Raw genomic sequence first — 24334 nt, 5'->3', positions numbered from 1 at the left:
TTGGCAACCTCAAGAAGCTAACATCTATACAGTAGCAGACTAAAATATACCCCAGGGGAAAAAAGTGCATTTGGGGTGAAGAAAATATACTTTATTTTGTATAACTTAAAATAAATCAAAAGAGCTGTTGATTTTGCATTTTATCTCATCAAATGGGAAAAAAATAGTCTTGCCTTTAAAAGATGATACTGCCAGCTTTTAAAATTCTAGCAGGTTGAAGGAATGAAGAGGAAGTACATAAAACCTGCTTTTACAAAGAAAACAAGTGACTCCTGTAACTCGGACAAAGAATAAGGAGTCAATAACAGCTTCCAGTCCAAGGCTCACACTTCTGCTGTGCAGTGACGTGGACGTCTGGGTCCTCAGTGGCGTGCAGTTGCCTTTGCTGTGAGCGTCCCTGTGCAGTGCGGCACCAGCGCGGGCTTCCCCCACCACTGCCTGGGGAAGCCCGCGCCCACGGCTTACAGGAACGGCCGGAGGGGGTCTGCCCAGCCCGACCTGAAGTTCAGAAAGCCATGCCTGAAGTGTCTCAGTTTATCATTCCCCGGTAGTGGAGTTTCTCATCACTGCAAGAAGCTGTTTGTAATGACAAACAAGGAGTAGGAAGGGCAGGGGACAGATGTTAGTGCAGGGAGGTCAGTGGTGGAACCACGGGAGAGCCAGGTGGGGCTTGGATCGTAACTTTTTTTTTTTTTTTTTTTTTAGATTTTATTTATTTATTTGACAGGCAGAAAGCACAAGTAGGCAGAGAGGCAGGCAGCGGGGTCGGGGGGGGGCTTCTCTGCTTCCCTACTGAAGCAGAGAGCCTGTGCTCGGTCCCTGGATCCTGGGATCGGGACCTGAGCCGAAGGCAGCGGCTTAACCCGTTGAGCCACCCCGGCGCCCTGGATCGTAACTGCTAAGTCATGATCTTGCTGTCTCTTCCACAGGGGATCTGATCTGAGCAGAAAACAAAGGAGAAGTTTAATTTTAACCCTTCACAAAAGCATTGGCTTTTTCTTTCAACATTTCAGAGTTTGTTGAAAAACAGTCTTGGCAGATTTGTAACAAGTAACGATACCACCTAGATGTGGATGGTGTGTTGCGGTTTGGAAGCCCTCTGGGGGCGTGATCCTATTTCGTATCCACAGCCACCTAGTGAGCTAGTACTCTTCCCCCGTCTAAATGAGGATCGCACTTCTCCATGCTTATGGCTTGTCTGAGCACAAGCATAGAGCCCAGCTGGAATCTCCAGCTTTTGACCTCTTGCTCTAGTGTTCCCTTCACCAAGCCAGAAACAATGACTTTTGGTTTTCCCCATCTCTCACTCTCGCATCTACACAGAAAACCACAGTTAGCAAATCCAGATTAGTAACCAAGTTCATGTTGCTCAGAGGAAGAGCACATAGATCATCAAAGGGAAGCTTCTTGATTGACTTCGAAGTTAATACTCCAATAAAAAAGGAGGAGTCTTGTTATTTCCTACTTAGAATCAGAATGATAGTGCGGAATTAACCTTAGGGACCATTCAGTTTTAATATTACATTTTTAATAACAACCTAGTGTAAAGGGACGCCTGGGTGGCTCAGAAGGTTGAGTGTCTGCCTTTGGCTCAGGTCATGATCCTGGGGTTCTGGGATTGAGCCCCGCATCGGGCTCCCTGCCTTTTTGGTGGCGAGCCTGCTTCTCCCTCTTCTTCTACAGCTTCCCTTGCTATGCTCTCTCTCTTTGTCAAATAGATAAACAAAATCTTTAAAAAAAAAAAAAATCTAGAGTAAAGCATTTCCATGAGGAGAGTGAAACTTCAGTTAATTGCAGAGATTAGACTTAGGGCTCATTCCCCAGACCCAGATGAGTGTGCTCTTACTTTTAAAAAGTATACCTCAAAAAACAAAACAGAACAAAAAAACCCCAAACAAACAAACAAAACAAAAATAAAAATAAAAAGTATACTTCCTGGGGTGCCTGGATGATCAGTCAGTTAAGCATCCGACTCTTGATTTCGGTTCAGCTCAGGATATCAAGGTTGTGAGATCAAGCCCCATGTCCAGCTCTGTGTTCAGTGGGAGTCTGCTTGAGATTCTGTCTTTCCCTCTCCCTCTGCTCCCCTCCATCTTTCATCAACAAACAAACAAACAAACAAACAAACCTACACCTCCCTAAGCAGAGGCTACAGTTCCCATTCCAGGAGCTAAGTTGACTTGAGTTTCCAGCAGACATTCCTGAGTATCTTCCTTGTGCAGAGCCCTATGCTGGGCCCAGACCTACAGGACGGTGGGATCTAGTGGGGTAGACTTCATCTAAGGTAAGGTGCTACCTGTGCTCAGTGTCCAAACATTTAAAAGACTAGGACTGTCACTTGTAAATTCATGGATAACCCAGATTTTGTTGGTCTTCTGGAAACATTTATGAAGAAGCTCTTTCTTATATAACCTTCTATCTGTATGGAAAAATGACAGTCGTGACCACTTTTAACGTTTCAGAAAAATGCTCCTCATCTCTGAGAAGCTGAAGTATGAACATTAAAAGCAAATGAAAAGCAAACAAGGAGCCTGGGTGGCTCAGTCCGTTAAGCATCTGCCTTTGGCTCCGGTCATGATCCCAGGGGCCCAGGATCAAGCCCCGCATTGAGCTACCTGCTCAGCAGGGAGTCTGCTTCTCTCTCTCTGACCCTTACCCCTGTTCTTGCTCTCTCGTGCGCGCGTTCTCTCTCTCAGATGAGTAAATAAATAAATCAATCCTAAAAAAGCAAATGAAATTGAGATTGTTAGCACCCGATTTTTCTTTAGATGTTGCCTCTAAAGGTTTTGACTGAGAACATCATGTATTATTGTAACTTGTTATTAAAGCTCTGCTGAGGGACGCCTGGGTGGCTCAGTTGGTTAAGCAGCTGCCTTCGGCTCAGGTCATGATCCCAGCGTCCTGGGATCGAGTCCCACATCAGGCTCCTTGCTAGGCGGGGAGCCTGCTTCTCCCTCTGCCTCTGCCTGCCATTCTGTCTGCCTGTGCTCGCTCTCTCCCCTCTCTCTCTCTGATAAATAAATAAAATCTTTAAAAAAAAAAAAAAGCTCTGCTGATAACTTTTAATTCCTTGGCATACATTTTCAAAGAGCTGATGGCAAGCATGTCACACACTTGCTAGTCCTCCATGAGTGCTGTTGAACTGAGAACTTGGATAACCTTTTTTTTTTTTAAGATTTTATTTATTTATTTGACAAAGAAAGAGATCACAAGTAGGCAGAGAGAGAGGGGGAAGCAAGCTCCCTGCTGAGAAGAGAGCTCAATGTAGGGCTCAGTCCTAGGACCCTGAGATCATGACCTGAGCAGAAGGCAGAGGGTTAACCCACTGACCCACCCAAGCACCCCCTGGAGAACCTTTTTTAAACCTCTGATCATTTGGGCATATTCCAAGTCAAGTTGAATTGATAGGGGATGCAGAAAATGATCAGAATAATTACAAGTCCCATTATATAAGAGATTACTTTGCCAACAAAAACACTCATAGAATGTCTTTATAGACCTTACTTGCACCAGAATTAAACTTGTCTTTCTCAGTAGCTATTTCCAAAGCTGAACAAACTGCATCGTGTAAATGGGTCAGTTTGTGCAGTATTCTGCATGAAATTCTGTATACACAAAGGCTGTTGGATTATAAATTTCAAGGGCAAACTAGCGTCCAGTCAAGCAGATAGAGGAGAAAGCTATGTAATATTCTTAGAGGAAGAGAAGTTCCTCTTTAATTTAAAAGCTGCGTTCAGTTTCCCAGGCTCTTGGCTTGGATCGTACTCACCTCTTAGCTCCAGGTTTTGCTCTTCCGTCAGTCTCTGTCTTCGTTCTCTCACGTTACTGCCTCCAAGTCCTTGAATCACACTCAGCAGTACTTGGGTATAATCAGGCGATTCTGCCTCCGTCCAAGGTCCAGGGCCAAAGAACTCGATGTAATATTTTGGATTAGCTTTTATTTTTTAAAAATATTTTTTATTTATATATTTGACAGAGGAAGAGAGACAGTGAGAGAGGGAATACAAGCAGGGGGAGTGGGAGAGGGAGAAGCAGGCTTCCCGCTGAGCAGGGAGCCTGATGAAGGGCTCCATCCCAGGACTCTGGGATCATGACCCGAGCCAAAGGCAGACGCTTAACTACCTAGCCACCCAGGTGCCCCGGATTAGCTTTTAAAAAATAAACAGATACCCCATTGACTGAGGTCTGTGAGTACTTTTCTGCTGTAATACCACTGGCTTCAAATCAGGTGAAAGAAGCAAAACATTATAAATGGTGCATATGTGAACTTTACTTAAGAGGCTTTGAGGGTCCTACCTCCATTTACCATGTTTATCCCAAAGTGTTCTTTATTTGATTTTGGTAGTGAAAACCAAAGTTGAATTTTAGTAACAGCTTTTTCATATTAATTTTTTTTTATTTTAAAGATCTTATTTAATTGACAGAGAGAGAGAGAGATCAGAAGTAGACAGCAGCAGGCAGAGAGAGAAGGGAAAGCCGGCTCCCCACTGAGCAGAGAGCCCGATGCGGGGCTTGATCCCAGGACCTTGAGATCATGACCTGAGCCAAAGGCAGAGGCTTAACCCGCTGAGCCACCCAGGTGCCCCACAGCCTTTTTATATTTATAGCTTTTTATGAGTTTTGTCAATTTTCCCTCTTAGATGATAAATGATGGAGTTGGGGGAGTTACATAGATTTTAGGGCAAGAACCCAATTCATCATTCATTGGCATTTAAAATTTCAATTCATCACTTCAGCCCCCAAGTCTTGAGGAGAAGGACAGGCATTGCTTGTCTGACTGAAAGCATCAGAAACCTATCAAGGTAACTTAGAATACAGAGACTTGACTTATCAGAATCTAAGGAAGGCTTGGGTCACCAGACTGTGGGAAGTGTTATCTTGCAGTTGGCCTGAACGTGGGCAGAGTTCTTTCTTCTCTTTCTGCATGTTTGTTTCATTCCTTCTCATGGCAGACCGTTTTTCCACATAGTTGGAAACATGGGCACCAGCAGTTTATTTTATAGCTTCTATCCCTAAGAAGTTCTCTAGAGGCCAAGTTTTAAAAAAATCGTAGCTGGGGAATTCATCAGATCAATATAGGTCACGTGTCCATTCCTGTAACACTTACCAGGGATCAGGGAGGTGGGGGTCATGTAGGAACATGGGGACACATGTATTTACCCACACAATTAGAAGTGAGTGGGTGGGTAACTGGGTATTTCTCCAGATAAGAGATGATTGTTGGGAAGAAAATTCTCGGAACACCTGGGTGGCTCAGTCGTTAAGTGTCTGCATTCGGCTCAGGTCATGATCCCAGGGCCCTGGGATCTAGCCCTGTGTCGGGCTCCCTGCTCAGTGGGAAGCCTGCTTCTCCCTCTCCCACCTGCCCCAACCCCCACCCTAGCTTGTGTTCTTGCTCTCGCTGTCTCTGTCACATAAATAAATAAGATATTTAAAAAAAATTTTTTAAATTTAAAAAACCTGCCTCTTTAAAAAAAAAAAAATGTCTCCAGCATGTGTACTCACTATGACATGCCAGGATAATGCCTTTCAGGTGTTTTGATAGAAACTCATAGTAAAAAATACATTTTACATAGAGGAAGACATATACTGTTTAACTGAAAAAAAATTCATGAAACAATATTCACCCTCACTATGGCTTAAGGCATTCTGATATTTTCTATTACATTGCATTGTAGTTCACTAAGAAAAAAAAAATACTGATTATAATTCACCTAATTGTTTTCATGACTCATTAGTGGATAATGATCTGTTGTTTGAAAAAATACTATGCTAGGCATTAAGAGTAGCAGGTTGTTCACGTGCAAACAGATACTTGGGCATGAATATTTTTTGAGTATTATTGAAGAAATAATTTACATTTTAGAAAGATGCTAGACTCTCAGGGTGACATATATGTGACATGAATGCCCTTCCCAGTTCCCATGGTGGATATGATGGTGCCTTTCCTACTGAAGAATCCTGGAGCCACCACCCAGCCCTTTGTAAATTCAAGTCAATGAAACAAGCACTATGCTTGCAGTTCACTCTGTTTTAGATTACCTTTTGTGAGAAATACTGAAATCTGTGGACATAGAGAATGTCTCCAAATGCTTTCAATTCTCTGAAAACATCAACACCACTTTCTCGAAAACTTCCCTGTGGCAGCATGAAGGGCTGCTTCACTGAGCACCGTAACACTATAAAGAAGAGATGGAGGACATATTTACTCACCCAAGAGCCAGTTGAAAAGCGAAGGTCTCTTCTTATTTTCTACTGAGACATTTGAATCCTCAGGCTTCCATCTCTTAAGCTGAATTGAGATATTCAGATGGAAATTTAGAGTGGTAGTGCCTACAGAATGACTCCTGAGTGGGACTTGGCAATGCAGAGAGGACTGGTCAGCTCCTTTCTGCAGACCATCCCGAGCCCATACAGGTCCTAAATAACCGATAAGCTTGCAGTGCCATGACTCTCACTGTGAAATGCAAAGCAGTACAACTTTTAGAAGAATGTGCTGGAGAAGAGAGAGTTAGGAATATGGAGAGATTTCATAGACAAGACACAAAAAGTGCTGACCATAAAGGAAAAGACTGATAAATTCGACTCTGTTTGATCAACTTCTGTTCACTAAAAAGATGGGACAAACAGATCAGGAAAAGTATTTAGAACACCTACAGCAGATAGAGGACTCATACTCAGAATACAAAGAGCTGTCTTGGGAGTGTAAATTGGTACAACCATGTTAGGAAAAAGTCTGGTAGTATCTAGTGAAGCTGAAGATAAGATATCCTGTGATCCAGCAGTTTCACTCCCAGATTATACCTTCAAGCAGCAGTTCCTCAAACCTTTTGATCTCTCTTTATACTTTGACAAATGATGGAAAACTTCAAAGAACTTCTCTTTACATGAATTAAAACTATTGATATCATCTGCCACATTAGAAAACAGAAATATTTTAAAAAATATTTGTTTATTTATTGAAAAGCCCATTACGTGTTAACATAAATAACATTTTAAATGAAAAATAACTAAATTTTACCAAAACAAAAAAAATTAGTGAGAAGAGTGGCATCGTTTTACAGTTCTGCAAATTTATTTAATGTCTATCTTATCAGAAGACAGCTGGATTCTCTGTCTTCATTTCTGCATTCATCTGTTGTGGTATGTTGTTTTGGTTGAAGTATATGAAGAAAACATGGCCTTGCACAGATACATACTTGGAAAAAGGAGTATTTTAATAACCTTTTCAAACAATTGTAGCTATTCTTCTTTGATACCCAACTAACACTACAAATGGTAGTTTCTTAAAGGTTGATGGCTGTCTGAAACCTAAACCGTATCAATAAACTTGCAGTTATTTATTAATTAAATGATCTTAGCTTATCTTGCCCGTTGCGTGGATTTTTACTCATGCATGGTTTTGTAACACCAAACATGGATTATTTGGAAAATACTGGTTTACTGATGTGTGTGGGTCTTTTCATTGTTGACACATTTCATTATACAACATTAAGATGTCACATTCTTGAAGTTCACTACCAATCTCATCAGAAAAGTGTTTAAGTATGGGGAAGCTGTCAAGCACAAGATATAAGATACAGATACAAGTTTTCCCAAATTCCAATTTTCACTTGAAAGCCCGAGCTTTATCACTGGCACCAAAACTGTCAGTTGTTTTTCTGAAGCGACAGGCTTACTTGTCTGCCAGACACTCCAGTCTGAATCACCAGAGTTTGTCTGTCATTCCTTCAGTGAAAATGGTGTCCTATGAAAGAAGCAGCCACGTCAGTGCAAAGGTCAGCAATTGCCCAAGTGCCTTTCTCCAGGCAACCTTTGAACTTTGGTAGGCCACCTAAGTGCTGTGTGTGGACTCTCCCGTTTTGGCACAGGATATTAAAAAGGCATGTTTGCAAAGGTAGAGATTGAATAAAATTAAAATTTTTACTGATCCCCTGGGGACATTTTAATGTGAACCTGGCATATTTTCTTTAGTGTGCGGAGGGGAGGGAATACAGTGATTGCTGGTACAATCTGGTCCTGCTGCCTTTGTTCATGTTATCTTAAACCCATCCCAGTTTTCCAGTTCTGCAGAAGTCAAGTGTCTGGGGTCCCCAGAGGTCCTGGGACCCCTCTCCACTCCAGGAGTTCTTTGGAGCTGGTTTGAGAGCTGCTGCCCTGGAGAAGGAAGGCATGGCTCTTATGCCGAGGAAACAGCAGGAGGCATCAAGGAGAGCTGTGACTCTGCAGGAGTAGGGGGAGGGCATGTAATCCAAGGAGGGGCACCCGGCCGGGAGGGTGCTTCTGGCATGCCCACGATGTTCTGTGTCTTGACCTGGGTGGGGATGTTGCTCTATAATATGCAAATCTGTCCATTTATATGTATGCACTTTTCTTTGTGTTTGTTACTTCAAAGTCCAGTTCTCTTTTACTAGTATTGCTATGCTCTGGTTTAGCAAGATAGGGTCTTGAGGAAGGAACCACCCTCCAGTGTTCCCCTCTTTGTATTGGATGACGGATGTATTTGTCCAACCTTTTCTGCTTTTGGAGCTGTGGTTCCTTTGGTTCTATCATAGTTGAGGTAGGAATTCAGATATTCAAGTGCATCTTCCTTCTCATAGTTACTTATGTGGCCAAGGCAATAAAAATTTTGACAAGGAAACTTTCTTAATTCAAAACTTTATATAGTGCTTAGTTACTTGAGACTTAGGAACCTCTCTGTAGAATCTGTTCCTATATCCTTATTTTCTGGAAAGGGAACAAAGTGAAAAATGACTCGAGTAAGGACTTGAGTAAGTGCAGACTAAAACCATTTCTAACTCCTTCTGCTGTTATTAAATCATAAAACTCTGGTGACTGTAAAGAGAATGAGAAATAGTAATGAGATTTCGGCATTACTGGATTATTTTACTTGTGGTCAGGCTATTATTAGTGGTCAAATTTTATCTCTGTGACACAGAACTAAACCCACGGAGGTACCAAGACTTGTATTTTGTAGGTAAGAAAACTGAGGCACAGAAAAGATTGGTTAACTACTTCTATAGCAAAGTCTGGACTAGTCTAGATTTCACAATTTCTAGAATTTGCTTTTCCCACACAGCCAGTTGGATTGTAAGGAGCTATGTGTCTGCCATCACACCGTGGACTCTTTTCTGCTTCTGTCTTTGGCCCTCTTGCTGCAAGCTGAGCCCAGGCTCTCCCACTCTTGATCAGGAACATCAGTCCATGTTCTGTATGTACATCAGTACCATCTCCTGTGCTTCCTTCTGGGCCGAGACTAGGAATGAGAACATTTAGAAAACCACAAAGACCGAAATCATTTCAGTTTTTTCTGTTAGAACCTGAGTGCATCGAGGTGTGTGCATTCTCTGAGGCCAGTCATGGCCTTCAGCCTGAATCCCTGTGCCATAAGCAAGAGGAGTGCTTCTTGTCTGTGTGTTAGCTGTCAGGATGGCTGCAGACAGGTGGAGCTGGACCACAGAGAAAACCGATTAGCTTTCACATGTGCCTGATCTTCCGACAAGGCTGTCCTCTGGTTCCTTGGCAGAGGTTCACACACTCTGGGTTTGTGTGTGTGAGAGCATGTGCACTGAGAGAACAGAATCATCCCAGCTTGGTTGCCGAGATTAGGCCAAGAGTGCTGGACTCTGGGGGCTCTGGGGAATGGCGTGCCCGTAGCATGAGCTCTGATTTAAATGGACATGTGAAGTCTTCTCAGAAGTGGCTGAGAATCTCTGACAATAGAGTGAGGTAATTAGAAAATAAATTAAGGCTCTTTTTATAGGTTGTCCAGGCTAGTCTTTCTTTCTTTCTTTTTTCTTTTTTTTTGGAAGTAATATTTACCTTTGTTAAGGGTTAGTGTCGCTGGATAAATTAAAAACATTTTTTTGGATATTATAGGCCTTGTATTTCACAACCAGGACCCACATTCAGTACATATTTTTCTCATTAACTCCTTCCAGGGTGTTATTTCTAAGATTTAGGTCTTAATTCAAGTCTTTCACAAGTGAGATATAACAGAAATCTAAGAAATGAGTCTACTAATTGCATTTTTACTGATGCATTTCAAATAGGGCAGTCTAATTATAAGCAACCCTACACAAATGGCTGCTGCTTTGCCCCAATTTTCCCCTTCTAACCAGGCCCAGATGCTGCTGCCATGGAAGGCGTTGTCTGTGCTCACAGAATCTGAGGGTCGGAGTGGAGGAAGGAGGGGAAATTATGGAAACAGTGGCCAGGGAGTGGACCCCAGGAACAGAGCCAGTCCAGTCAGCCTCTGGCAGTTTCCTGCATTCTTGCTTGCTGCTAGAGTTCTTTATCCTTGTCAAGTGCCACTGAACAAAGTAACAAGTGTAGGGGTGGGGGAGGAGTCTTCTTTAACACATAACAAGGAGGGTAGGAGCATGAGTTTGGAGTCTGACACTTCAGACTTGAAATTGGGTGTCAGTCACTTCCTAGCTGTGTTACCTTTGTGCTGATTGCTTTACTTCACCTGCCAAGTCTGTTTTCTCTTCTGTAAGTGGGGATAATTGTAACTCCCTCCTAAGGTTACTCTAGGATTAAATAAGACTTGTGTACATACACCACCGTACATGGGCCCATGCCTAGGATATAGTAAGCTCTCAGTAGATAGTAGCTCTTATCATATAATGCAAAAAATTAGAAGGTTCACTAATGATCCCTGCAGTATAAATTATCTTTAAGAACAGTGCTTTATTGCAAATATCACATTCAACTCTACTCCCTGGAGGAACTGACATTTCAAGAGGGGAAGGAGGAGGGAATTTCGGCATAGAGAAGCTAGGCAAAGGGGCAGGTCAAAGTGGGAAATGCAAGGGATTTAGGGCATCATAAGCTTCTGTGCAATGGGGAGAGGAAAACTAAGAAATGGGACCGGGTGGGTTCTTCCTCCCTTTTCCACCATATACACATTGTTGCCAGGACCCCACACTCAGGTTGGGACTGTTAATACTGCATCTGCCCTCTGGCTGGATATTCAGTCCCAGAGCTTATAGCAAAGTACCCGTGTTTGGGTCTTACCTCAGTCCCTCAGATCTGAATCTCTTCAGGAGGGAGACCCAGCAGCAGCTCCGGGAATTGAGGTGCGGCTGGGGTTTGGAAGCACTTGAGCTACGTGTGGGTTAAATATACTTGTGGAGGTCAGCCTGGACACCTGTCTGTTCCAAGTTCTAAACACATGGGAACTTCTTACTTACACATGCATGTGTGCGTGCGCTCATGCACATGGGAATGTCACAGACGGCCTGAACTTCACCAAAACTTAGTCCTTCGCTGAGTCTGCAGTCGGGAGGGGTGTAGAAAGGGTTATTGTCACTGCTTTTAAGGTGGAGAAATAAGTTTATTTACCAACAACTGTAGAATTTCCAACATACCACGAATGCCATAATAGAGGCATGAATTAGGATGACAGCTCAGAGGAAGGACAAAGCACTCAAGTGCCAGCGGGGGAAGGCTTTTTAGAGGAAGTGCATTTTAACTTGAATCTTAAAGGATGGGGATCGGGTTTTGGTTGGTGAGGATGAAGAGGGAAAGGCATTTTGGAGAGAGGGAATGTTGTGAACGAAGGTGCAGTGACAGAAAAGCCCAAGGCATATATAGGAACAGTAGATGGCCAGTTAGGGAGAGAATTGAAGTTTATGCTGAGGACTCTGGCAAGTTTATGCGGTTTGAAGTAGAGGGTAATGTGGAGAGAGCACGCTTTTAAGGAAGGTGAATCTTCCTGATGGTACTCAGGACAGAGGACTGGAAGCAGATGTGTTTACATGGACGTGCACTTTTCTGAACACAAGAGGCTATGTACAGGAGTGCGGGAACAGTGCGTGGTGGACAGTGGACAGTGATGGTGAGGTGACATGGAGAGAATGGGAAATGGGAGGGGAGGCGGCTGGATTAGGGGAAAGGAAATTCTTTTACTCAACCTGTCTGATGTCTGCAAGATCTGTGTTGGCCCATTTCAATCCATTATTGGGGTTATTCCTCAAGATGCATAGGTGCAGAAAAAAGCTGGAAAAATTTTTTGAAAACAACCTCCTTTTCCCGAGATTTTTTTCCCTGAAATGGAGTGTAGAATATTGGAAAAATTGTTTAAGGTGTTCTGTTGCAACCTGCTCATAACTGCTGATTCTCCCCTACCCCGAAATTATTTCTGAAAACCTGGCAGTAGAAAGACTTCTCTGGAAAGCCATCTGCAGCTCTCACTTCCCTGAATCTCATTCTCCCTTTGTCAGGCATTCTTTATCTAATGGCCCAGATAAAATGAACTCTGGGAGAATCTGAGTGCATTTCCACTTATGAGCACAGAGAAATACTTTATTTAGAAATAGGAAGGGTTTTATTGCAAGCCAACCCGTGTGGCTGCTGAGCTCTGCTATCCAAAAATTCAGGAAGGCGTGCGGGTGTAGGGGCACTTCTCCTGGATTCGCCTAGATTTGCCCTAGACTCAGAATCGTGAGAAGGGATGGCGATTTATGTTATTTCCAGTTAATCTAAACATTAAGAATGAGAAGAAAGGCTATTGTTACTGCTGCCTTAGAAATGAGACTAATGAGGCAAAAACCATCCATGAGAGAAGTTATCGTCTTGGATTAGGCTGGAAGGTGGCCTTGCCTTAGGAAGTTTCTTCGACCTTAAAGACATTTTTAAAAAAGGGGATAAAGACAATAGAACAATATTTTAAGTTTTTATCTTAGGAAAGACTCCTAAAAAGCTTTTGAACTTCTGCTTTTACTTTTAACATTTGCCTTATTCCATGTATGTATATTTATATATAGGAAAAAATCATATCCATGCAATTGATGTATTCTGCAATATGCACTTAAAATATAACAGTCTTACATCTCCATATTACTTTTGTGATAAAAATTCATTTCGTATTATACATGTTTTATTAGATTTATAAATCATAATTTATCAGGCATTTTTTAATACTGGATCATTAGATTGTTCCTTGTTTTTAGGTACTAGAGAAACACTGTAGTGTGTATCCTCTATGTATGCATTTTGTTTTTATTCAGTGATTTCCCTCGAATAGATTCCTGGGAGCAGATTTATTCAGTCAAAGGGTATAATATCTTTACGGTGCTTGTCTCAGTTCCTTTCTGAAAATGAGTCCTTTATGTATCTGGTTAATGCTCCCATGATAATAAACCTAGAAACTGTAAAACTCTTAATTCACTACAATTTTGATTTTAGTTTTTTCCTAAAGAACTTATTTATTTATTTATTTATTTTGAGAGAGGGAGAGAGACAAAGAAAGAGTATGCGAGTGAGGGGCAGATGGAGAGAATCCTCAAGCAGATGCCCTGCTGAGCACAGAGCCCACCTCAGGGCTTGATCTCATACCCTGAGATCATGTCCTAAGCTGAAACCAAGAGTCAGGAGCTTAACTGACTGAGCCACTCAGATGTCCCGATTTTGTTTTTTATTACCTCAAATTGATAACATTTCCTTAAAATTAGGCTCTCATAAATACATTTACATTTATATACATATATATACAATACATTACAGCTGTAATGTATTAAAAATAAATGCAATTCATGAATTTATTATCTAAATAACCTGTATCCTTTATTATATAAAATAAATCCCATACATTATATTCATTTCTTTAATATTTCTGGAAAGTTTATCTTTCTAGTTTTTTTTTTTTTTAAGATTTTATTTATTTATTTGGCAGACAGAGATCACAAGTAGGCAGAGAGGCAGGCAGAGAGAGAGAGAAGGGGAAGTAGGCTCCCCGCTGAGCGGAGAGCCCGATGCGGGGCTCGATCCCAGGACCCTGGGATCATGACCTGACCTGAAGGCAGAGGCTTTAACCCACTGAGCCACCCAGGCGCCCCCCTAGTTTTTTTTTTTTAAGAACTTTAAACACCCTTAAAATCCTACTTTTTCCTTTCTTCATAATATGCTTAGGTCAGGTCAGTCGAATTTACATACCTACTATGTCTCAGAGTCTCCTTTAAAAATTTTGGTTTTGTGCATACACTTGTATATTTTTTTCTGTTAATCTGAAAAAGGAAAAAAACCTCATTTTTATTTAAGTTATTATATATTGATTTAATATATTAAAATATGTTTTTCTGCAGTTACAAGTCATTTCGAGTTTAGGTGGGTCTTTTTCCAAGGACTTATTTTCTGTGTCTGATATATAGCTATGTTAAGACTAAAATAAGCTTTGTGGCTGAGAGTAGTCTCCTTGCCAGTTGGTTTCTGCCACACTTTTCTTTCCCCTCCAGTCCATCCTATTCATTACTCCCAGATTAATTTTCCTAAAACACTGCTTACTGAAAAACCTCATTGAAAAACCTTAATTGACTCCCCATTTCTAGATGAATTGAGTATAAACTTTTCACCTTGGCATTTAAGACCTATGACAAAACATGCTTTTTGCAGGCTCATGAGAACCAGTGGTGAGGAGATTGGTATGCTGCCACGGCTCCCTACCCCAGAAACTCCTAGGTGTAGGACCCTCCGAAATCCCTCTCTTTTACAGCTCCCCAGTTGAAGTACTGCTGGACAGGGGTGATGAACTCTGGCACTAGAAGAGGGCAGAGACTTACATCCTGGCTTTGGCACTTACCAGCTTAATGATTTCCAGCATGGGGGTAGGGCTCTCTATACTTAGGCTCTCTTCTCTCAGTAAAATGGGGTCACATAGTATCTTGTGAGAATAACTGCATTTCTGAATACAATAATTGCTACAGGGTAAGAACTAAACAAATACGGACTGCTACTGTTTCCTAGTAATAGTAGTAGTAATAAAAGTCATAAGCTTTGCATTCAGGCAGATGTGGGCTCATATCATAACTCAGTTCTTCTTTCCAGATCTTATCTGAATAACTGAATTCTCTGACCCTTAGTCTTCTCACCTACAAGCAGGGCTAGTAATGCCTCCCTTTTTAAATAGAAGATACAAGATATAAAATATCACATTGCTACATAGGGGCAGAAAATCATGTGCCAGGTGCTGTTCTATGCTCTTATGTTTTAAGTACCCTTCCCATGAATCCAATAAATTCAATTCATGAATTTATTATCTAAATAACCTGTATCCTTGGTTAGTTGTACCACTACCATCATTATTCTATAGATGAAGAAACTAAGACACAGAGAAGTTGACTTGCTCAAGGTCACACAGATAGGAAACCATGGATTTAGACTCAGTTCTCTCACTCTAGAGCCTGTTTTCACCCACTCTGCAGTGTTCCTTCTTATTGTTGTATTGCATTACTATCGACTGACTTCATTTTCCCTTTACCACCTCTGTCAACACTAGCTCCCTCAGGGAAGGTGAGTAATTTTTCTTTATATCGCCTGCAGCCCCTTGAAAGTACCTCATCTGTAGAAGACACTTAACCAGTATGTGTTCAATTGAGCGTGATGAATGTACCCATTTTTCACATCTGATCGTAAAGCTTTTGGCTTTAGGCAGCTGTCTTCTGGCAGACTGTCTTCCAGCTTCAGATCAGAGGACTCTTATTTGTGTGCTTAACTGCTTTCCCAGCCTCTTCCTTCTGCGCTTTGGAAGTCCGTGTCCTGAGGAGGGGAAGACGGGAGTCTGTGTCACAGGACTGGGTAGAGACTCTCCAGAAGGACCAGGCACCTGGAAGTCAGCCTGGTTGGGGGTGCTGGAGGGTAAGAAGAGTCCAGCCTAGGAAACAGCTATCTCAGGGGAGGGCAAGGTTAGCTGCTACCCATTTTGCCCTTCCCCTGTGACTGTGCCCAGAAGAAGCTCTCCCTCCTGCAATTAACCCTGTACACCTCATCGGGTTCAGAGAGGTGTCACATTCATTTCCCGAAAGTATGACCCTGTTTTGACTTGCTTTTTTAAAGGGGTCGGTTTGGAGGTGATTGTCTTCTTTGACCTCTTTCCCAATCTACAGCATTATGAGTGTATCAGTTACATTCTCTTTTTCATGCTGCTACACTTACTTTATGGATTTCATACTTATTCCCTAAAAGACTCTTTTATTTTAGCTTTCTCCAAAGGAGAAATGTAGGTGTATATCTTCTTTTATTACTTATATTCTGAAAATCTGGAGATTTATTTTTTTTTTAAGATTTTATGTATTTATTTGACACAGAGGGATCACAAGTGGGCAGAGAGGCAGGCAGAGAAAGAGGGGGAAGCAGACTCCCCACTGAGCAGAGAGCCCAATGGCTCGATCCCAGGATCCTGAGATCATGACCTGAGCCGAAGGCAGAGGCTTTAACCCACTGAGCTACCCAGGCGCCCCTGAAAATATGGAGAGTTAATCAGAATTTCTATCATTCTGAGTAATCTGAAATTGTGTATTAATTACAGTTGTGATTATTTTTCATTGATATTAAAATTTTATCTGGATCTCTGATTTTTTAATAACACCTGTTTGTATTTTTATTTTTTATTTTTTTTAAAGGTTTATTTAGTTATTTGTCAGACAGAGATCACAAGTAGGCAGAGAGGCAGACAGAAAGGGGTGGGTGGGGGGGACAGGCTCCCCGCTGAGCAGAGAGCCTGGTGTGGGGCTCTATCCCAGGATCCTGGGATTATGACCTGAGCTGAAGGCAGAGGTTTTAACCCACTGAGCCACCCAGGTGCCCCTGTTTTGTATTTTTAAATTACAAAATCAACATACATTCATTGTAGAAAGCTATGTAAAAATGCAGAAAAATATAAGTTAAAAAATAAAAACTATGCTGCATTGTGGTATTTAGTGATATTAACTTTTACACTTTGACAGGTGCTCTTTCCGCTGTTTTTTCAGTGAACAGACACACACATAATATGAACATACACAGATAATGAACAGACAAACACAGTAACCTCTCTTTCATAAAATTACTATTTGGCTGTACATACTAGATCTTCATTTTCTTTCATTGTATGATTTATAAGTATCATCCATTGACTTGTTTGAAAAACTGTGGAAATGAATGGAAAAGGGACGTGTGTACATTGCTGGCAATCAACATCAGGCATTTATTATTAATGTGTTTCTTAGGAGCTGGGCCGCCTTTTGTCTGAGCTCCATTTGAAAGTCTGTCTCAGAGGTAAGAGTGACTAAAAGAAAACAAGCTTGACAGGGAATTTCAAGGTGGTTCCCTCTATGGACCCCAGGCGCTGGCCTTCCCCCTGCCATTTCAGTCCTGTTAGGAAAACAAAGCTGCCTTTGGACTGTGCACTACTGTATGTGGTACTTGATTCTATATGTGCTGGCTTTCCACATACCTCGCCAAATTGGTTTCCTGACCGTGACCTTGTAGTTCAGCATTTCCCTTTCCCTCCACCCGTTTCCTGCCCTTACTTTTGATCATCAGGATTTTTTTTTCACATGAATCCCACAGTAGTAATGTAATAGTCAGGCCCACCATTAGGAGGCCCCACCCTTGGTCTCCTGAAGTTCTTTTTGGAAAAGTACATTTTACAGGTCCCTACTCAGTAATTGTAATATGAAACTACTGCACAATGAAAAAAATGTCTTTTGTAATTTGATTTTTTTGCAGCACATTTTGGAATGGTAATTTTTTCTTCAGTAATCCTGACATCAACATTGCTTTTCCAGAGTGTTTTCAACTCTTGCTTGTATGAACGTGACTCCTAATTCTTGTTCAGCCCTCACTTCTCTCTGTTCCAGTTCTGTATACTTTTAGGACATCTCCAGTTAAGTATAACACTATCACTTTATTTAAAAATTAAAAAAAAATTTTTTAACACTATCACTTTAAACTCAACCTGTTTTATATGGACCTCATTATTTTGCATACAAACCTGTTTTAGTTACCTGTCTTTTTTCTTTCCTGTGGAATCTACTACTCTTTCGCTCTTCTGGAATAACTATTAGTAATAGTAACTACCATAAGAGCTGGGAAGAAAAAACAGTAAGTTAGCCAGATGCAAAGAAAATATGCAGCATTCAATAGCTTCCCAATGCATCATCGGTAATCACTTTGAAAAATGTAATGAAATAAAGTCCCAATCACTATAACAATTAGAACTATGTAATACCCTGGAAAAAATTGTAATGATAATTTTGTAAGACATATAACAAAATTTTGCTGGAAGACAAATATAGAGAAACATATTTCTGGATGAGAAGATGCCAGTCCGCCCCAAAGTGATCTATAGACTCAGTGCAATTACAACCCAAAGTCTTAATGGAATTTTTAATAGAATTTGATAAGCCGATTCTATTGTTTCTCAAAATTTGAATAAAGAAGAATGAAAGGAATAATCCTACCACGTATAGTTCTACCTTAAGTCTAACATAATACATTAAAAAAATTATGCCATTGGCACAGGACAAAAACCAACAGATCAATGGAACTGACTTGAATCCAGAAAAAAAAGACATAGAACCAAATTTAAGATATGATAAATACAGCTTTTGTAATCAGAGGGAAGAGAATGCACTGTTCAATAAGTTAGGGGGAGAGGACAAAGAGAATGTTGAAAAGCCCTGAAGTGAGAGAGAGTGCATGGTGCATAACTGGAGAGGAGGAGCAGGGGCAGTAGAGAGAGATGACGTTAAGGAGGTGAGCAGAGGTCTTTAAACAGCCTTCTAAAGAATGTGGGCCTTTTATTCAAGTGCTTTATTCATCCCCAGATTAGCAAAAATAGTCTCATATATTTTCTTCTATGTTTTATGATTTCTTTTATTACATTTAAGATCTTTATCTGGAATTTATACCCATTCATTACACGAGGTAAGGATACAACTTTCATTTTTCCTAACTAAATAGCCAATTACCCCAAATCCATTAATTGAATCTCCTCCCACTGAGGTTAAATGCTGCTTTAAATGTCATCACATTTAAAATTATTTTTCTGAACTCTATTCCCTCCCATTTGTCTTTTCCCATTCCTATATAACCTGCACCACCTGGAATAGTCTTAAGTAGCAAAGTGACATGAGATTTACACTTGTAGAGAGATCACACAGCTCAGTTAGGATTCTTTCCCAGTAAAATTCGAAGCAGGACAGTCTGGAACTAAACTGGAGCAGTTGGAGTGGAATAGGCAGAACTTGGTGCTTGCTAGAATCGTATCCATTTAGAAAGAGAAGGGAATGAGAATGGTGCCCAGGTTTCTGGCTTGAGAAACCAGATGGGTGAGAATGTCTTTCACGAAGAAGGAGGAAGAGCAGCAGATCTGAGGGGAGAATTGAGAAGAGAATGAGTTTGGTTTTGGACATGTTGAATTTGATATCCAAAGAAGACAATTCTCAGAGGAGAACTAGAGTTAGGCATTTGAGTATGTAAATCCAAATATCATTAAAGATCTGGGTGAAGATCTTTACCTCCTAAGTACAACTTAGGAGGCATCAGCAGATAGCCCACCATCGGTGTCTGGGAGGAGATAAGGGTGTACGGGGACAGGGTGTGAGCAGGTGAGGAAAGCACCCTCAGAAATACGTGAGCCTCCAAAAGAGATCGAGACTGAGTGGCCAGAGAAGCAGGGAGAAATGATGGTGAAGTGTTCTGGAAGCCATGGGAAGAGGATATTTAAAAAGAGTAGAATATAGTACAGTAGTATACAGTCTGGCAGGGAAATCAGGAAAGCTAAGTTCTAGAAAGGTTTCTATGGACTTAGTAACAAAGAAGCCCTTGCTGACTATGACAAGAACTGGTTGGATGGAGTGGTGGCGTGGAAACTTGTAGTGAGGTGAGCAGTGAATGGGTGGGGAAAAGGTGGATATAGGCACTTGTTAAGAATTTTGACTGCAGAGAAGAAAGATGGTAGTCTCTAAGAGAAAATGTGGAGTTGAACAGTCTTCTGAGTTTCTTTTTTGAAAATGGGAAAGGTTTCAATATACTTAGATGCTGATGGGAAGGATCCAGAAAGGGAATAATTGACAGATTCTGGTCTCTGTTATGGCTGAAAACAAGAGCCCCTGGGATGCAGAGACAGAGTACAAGTATAGATGACTTGGTCAGGTTGTGGTCAAGCTGAGAGAGTATGAAGGCTTCTATTTTCTCTGTGAAGTAGGAGCAAGGTTTTTTTGCTGTGAACAAGGAGAGATGTGGTAGAATGAGGGGTTTGAGAAAAATGCAGAAAGTTTGAAATAGCTACTGTGTAGAATGGAGAGCGGCAACTATCACAGTATGACGCTTCACATGTGTGGAGTTTGAATTCAGAGGGACAACATCTGTGGGAGCGAGGGTCTAGTGCTGAGGCTTGAGTTTGATTAGATATAAGATTCCAGGTCTTTTTTTTTTTAAAGATTTTATTTATTTATTTGACAGAGAGATCACAAGTAGGCAGAGAGGCAGGCAGAGAGAGGAGGAAGCAGGGTCCCTGCCGAGCAGAGAGCCCGATGCGGGACTCGATCCCAGGACCCTGAGATCATGACCTGAGCCGAAGGCAGCGGCTTAACCCACTGAGCCACCCAGGCGCCCCAAGATTCCAGGTCTTAATCCCTTTTAGGGACGTTAAATTAAGAGTTGAGAGGAAGGGGGGCCTGGGTGGCTCTGTCGTTAAGTGTCTGCCTTTGGTTCAGGTCATGACCCCAGGGTCCTGGAATCCCCGAGCCCCTCACTGGGCTCCCTGCTCAGCAGAAAGCCTGCTTCTCCCTATCCCTCTGTTGCTCCCCCTGCTTGTCTTTTCTCTCTCTCTCTCTGTGTGTCAAATTAATAAATTAAATCTTGAAAAAAAAAAGAATTGAGAGGAAAATGAACAATTGATGGAACAAATGGATCAGAGAAAAAGACTACAGAAAAAGATACTGAAGAGGAACAGTAGGAGAAATAGAAATTCCCAGTGAGTAGATGGTCATGGTGACCAGCAGTTTTAAGTTGAAGGGGCAAGTTGATGAACAGAGTCAGTGTAGAGCTGTGGTTCTTTTTTTTTTTTTTTTTTTTTAAAGATTTTATGGCTTGATTGATTGACTGATTTAGAGAGCACGAGCAGGGGGAAGGACTGAGAGAATCTCAAGCAGCTCCACATTGAGCGCCGAGCCCAGTGTGGGACTCAGTCTCGACCCTGAGATCATGACCTGAGCCAAAATCAAGAGTCAGGCACCTCACCAACGGAGCCACCCAGGCTTCCCAGGCATGTGGTTCTTGATCTTGGCCAAACAATGGAATCACTTGGGGAGCTTTAAGCAAGGACCCAGCCCTTTGCCAACCCAAGAGCAGTTAAAGGGGAGTCTGCAGTGGGGCCCTGGCATCAGCATTTGTTTTGTATTCTTCTAATTTGTAGCAGGGCTGAGAGAGAGAATGATGGAGACTGAGATGTGCTTGGACTTGGCCACCAAGTCATCAGTGGCTTCTGAAGAGTAGTTTGAGTAATGCAGTGAGGCAGGATTCCAGTCCGTAGGGGAGGACACAGAGTTGTGTGGTCAAAGTAAGGTAAGTGGAGGGAACTGATGGCTCCACGGCCCCCATCTTCTCTTAAAGTAGGTGTTGCTGTAGGCCACTAACTGTAGGTGGGGTGTGGATCTATTTGAGACTTTGTGGACAGTGGGGACAAAACTGAACAGATGCTGTGAGGGATTGTAAGAGACTGCAGAGCCGCAGTGATGGCCTAGATGAGCATGAATTGCAAGTTCCATAATTATCTGGACTCTGTCACTCACCGTGATTGAAGCAGCGCGTACGGCACTCACGTGTTCAGGTGGAGTTGCATCTGAAGCAGGAGATAAGTTTTGGAGATAGCATGTAAGGCTAAAATTGCATTTGGTCAAAATTGCTCTCGTAAATCCCTAAGGAAGGTGCACAGTGGGGACCGACATTCCATCTCCCCACAGAGCCAGTTTTTCCTGGCAGCAGTGGAATAATTACTGTTTCTTCCATTGAGCACAGATAAAGTCGTTGACTTGCGTATAACTAATGTTATCTGAAAAATGTCTCTAATACTAAAACCACACTCAGCTTAATTAAATACTTTCTTGAGTCATTAAGAGGGGTACTTAATACTGACATGGACTAAAAGTACAAAGTTCGTTTCCCTCTCCCGTACTTCTGAACATATAATGAGTAGAACAGAGAGAGTTGCTCTCACTACCCGAGTTGTTATCTTCCAGTTCCCTTGTTTTAACTGAGTGCATAGTTGTATTTGGATAAGTTAAATGAATGCTAATGCAGCTCACGCTACTGGATTTTCTTTAAAGATTTTATGTATTTGAGAGAGAGAGTGTGTGTGCACATGAGAGGGGTGGGGCAGAAGGAGAGGGAGAAGCAGACTCCCCCCTGAGCAGGGAGCCCGATGTGGGCTCTGAGATCATGACCTGAGCTGAATGCAGATGCTTAACCAACTGAGCCACACAGGGGTCCCTCACACTACTGGAGTTTTTCTTGCTTGCCCTAAACTATCTCCAAGAGAGTAGAATACAGTAGTTAAGATGTTTTACTACCCAAAAAAGCAGGCCATGTTTATGACTTTTAAATAATCAAATCTATCGCAAAGGAGTTGTCCTCAAATCTCATCACACCAAACACCTCTTTACTAAGGCAAGTCGTAAATATGCTTGGATAAAGTAGATTTCTAGTAATATATGTTTTATAGATCATCTCTACCAAAACCAACTGCACCATGTGTTGAAGACACTCTTGCAGATTAAGCGATATAAGGAGTTGGACAGATTTTAGGTCACATGATTTTTTGCAAAAATAGAGACCTTTATTTTAAAAGAGAATCCCTATTGAAAAGGGACAATGAAATGAAGTCTAATGATGTGATAATGAAATTAAGGGATGACTACAAATGGAGTGATAAAGTCAGGGCTGCCTGGGTGGCTTGGTTATTTTAGGGTCTGCTTTCAGCTCCGGTCCTGAGCTCTGGGTCTGGGGTCAAGCCCCACATTGGGCTCCCTTCTCAGTGGGTGTCTGCTTCTTCCTCTCGCTCTGTTCCTCCCTCTGGCTTGGGCTCTCTTGCACTGTCACATTCTCACAATGAATAAATAAAATCTTTTAAAAAAATGAAACAAGCTTAATTTTAATAGAATGAAGGGGGAGAAAGGTACATCTAAGATTAGACCATTTCTTAGCACTAGGCTTTTCATGAAGCTGTATTTTGCAATGGTCCCTTTCAAATTTGTAGTAATTACTGCTGTAAATTCCTCATTACCAGTTCTTTGAAGTATGTGTGTCATGTTTGCAAAGATTTTTTTTTTTTTCAGAATAAAACCCACAACTGATAAACATATTCAGTTTTACAGACTGTCTATTTGAAAAATAAATTACCACATTTTGACTCAGAAAATTAATTAGAGTTAGCTTGAAACCATTGTACTGTGTAACCTTATAGATAACATTTAGTTAACACAGAGTCTTAAAGCACCTCAAAGAATTAAAATTAATTATTCATCACTTTTTTAAAAAAAGGCAGAACCATAATGAGTTGAACTATAAATGCCTTACAGCTTAAATTTAGCTTGGTTAGTTCCATGGCTATCCCACAGCATTTAGAGTACTAGAGAATCCTTTGTGCCCAGTAATCATGTAATAGCTAATACATTTATTGAGCATTCTCTGTGTAAGGAGCTGTTCTAAGTGCTTTATACGTATTAACTCAGTTAATCATTAAAGCTCTGCAGCAGGTCTTATTTTTGCTCAAGACTTCATAGCTAGTATGTGGCAGAGCCAAGACTTGTACTCATACCGTCTGCCCCCAAGGCCTTAACCATTGTGGTACACTGCCTACACTTGAATCTGTAAATTCTGAAATGGAGTTCAATAGCTTCAATTCACCATATATCTTATTTTTTAAAGAAATGGAGGGAGCTTGGGGCACCTGGGTGGCCCGGTAGGTTAATTATCTGACTCTTGATTTTAGCTCAGGTCATGATCTCAGGGTTGTGAGATCAAGCCCCATGTTGGGCTCTGCACTAGACGTGGAGCCTGCTTAAGAGTCCCTCTCTCCCCCATCTCTCCTTTTCCCCTGCCCACTATGCTTTCTCTTAAAAAAGAAAAGTAAAAAGAAAGAAAAAAGAAATGGAAAGAGTTCTCAATATTAACTTGGGTGTATTGTACAAGTTATGACACCCTGCAGTGAGTTTTCTGTTCAAAGGCAGAATTCTTGAGATTTTAAGTACTTCAGGATATTATAGGCCATTGAAACAAGACTTTCAAATGTGCTGGTTGTGCTATTTCCTGTACTAGACTGACAGCTTGTATTACATTACCTCTTCCTGTATCAGTCTTGCTTTCTATATTGCATGCCAAACAATTTACTTACTACTTTTTCTTCTTCTTCTTCTTCTTCTTCTTTTTCTTCTTCTTTTAAGATTTATTTATTTAGAGAGAGAGCATGTACAAGTGAGGGAGGGGCAAAAGAGGGGGGAGGGAATTTCGAGTAGACTCTGCAGTGAGCCTGGAGCCTAATGCAGGGCTTGATCCCGCAACCCTAAGACCA

At 41.4% G+C, this 24334-nt stretch overlaps 1 protein-coding gene across 1 annotated transcript in view; it reads left to right on the top strand.

The window, feature by feature from the left end:
- SERTAD2 (SERTA domain containing 2) overlaps nucleotides 1-24334 on the top strand; it is a 119151-nt gene that overhangs the window by 20492 nt on the left and 74325 nt on the right. The window lies entirely within an intron of this gene.

The sequence above is a fragment of the Mustela lutreola genome, chromosome 9 (genome assembly GCF_030435805.1).
Source record: "Mustela lutreola isolate mMusLut2 chromosome 9, mMusLut2.pri, whole genome shotgun sequence".
In the NCBI taxonomy this organism is placed as follows: domain Eukaryota; kingdom Metazoa; phylum Chordata; class Mammalia; order Carnivora; family Mustelidae; genus Mustela; species Mustela lutreola.
Note: the sequence above shows the minus strand (reverse complement) of the source record. Positions and strands in the feature narration are given on the sequence as shown.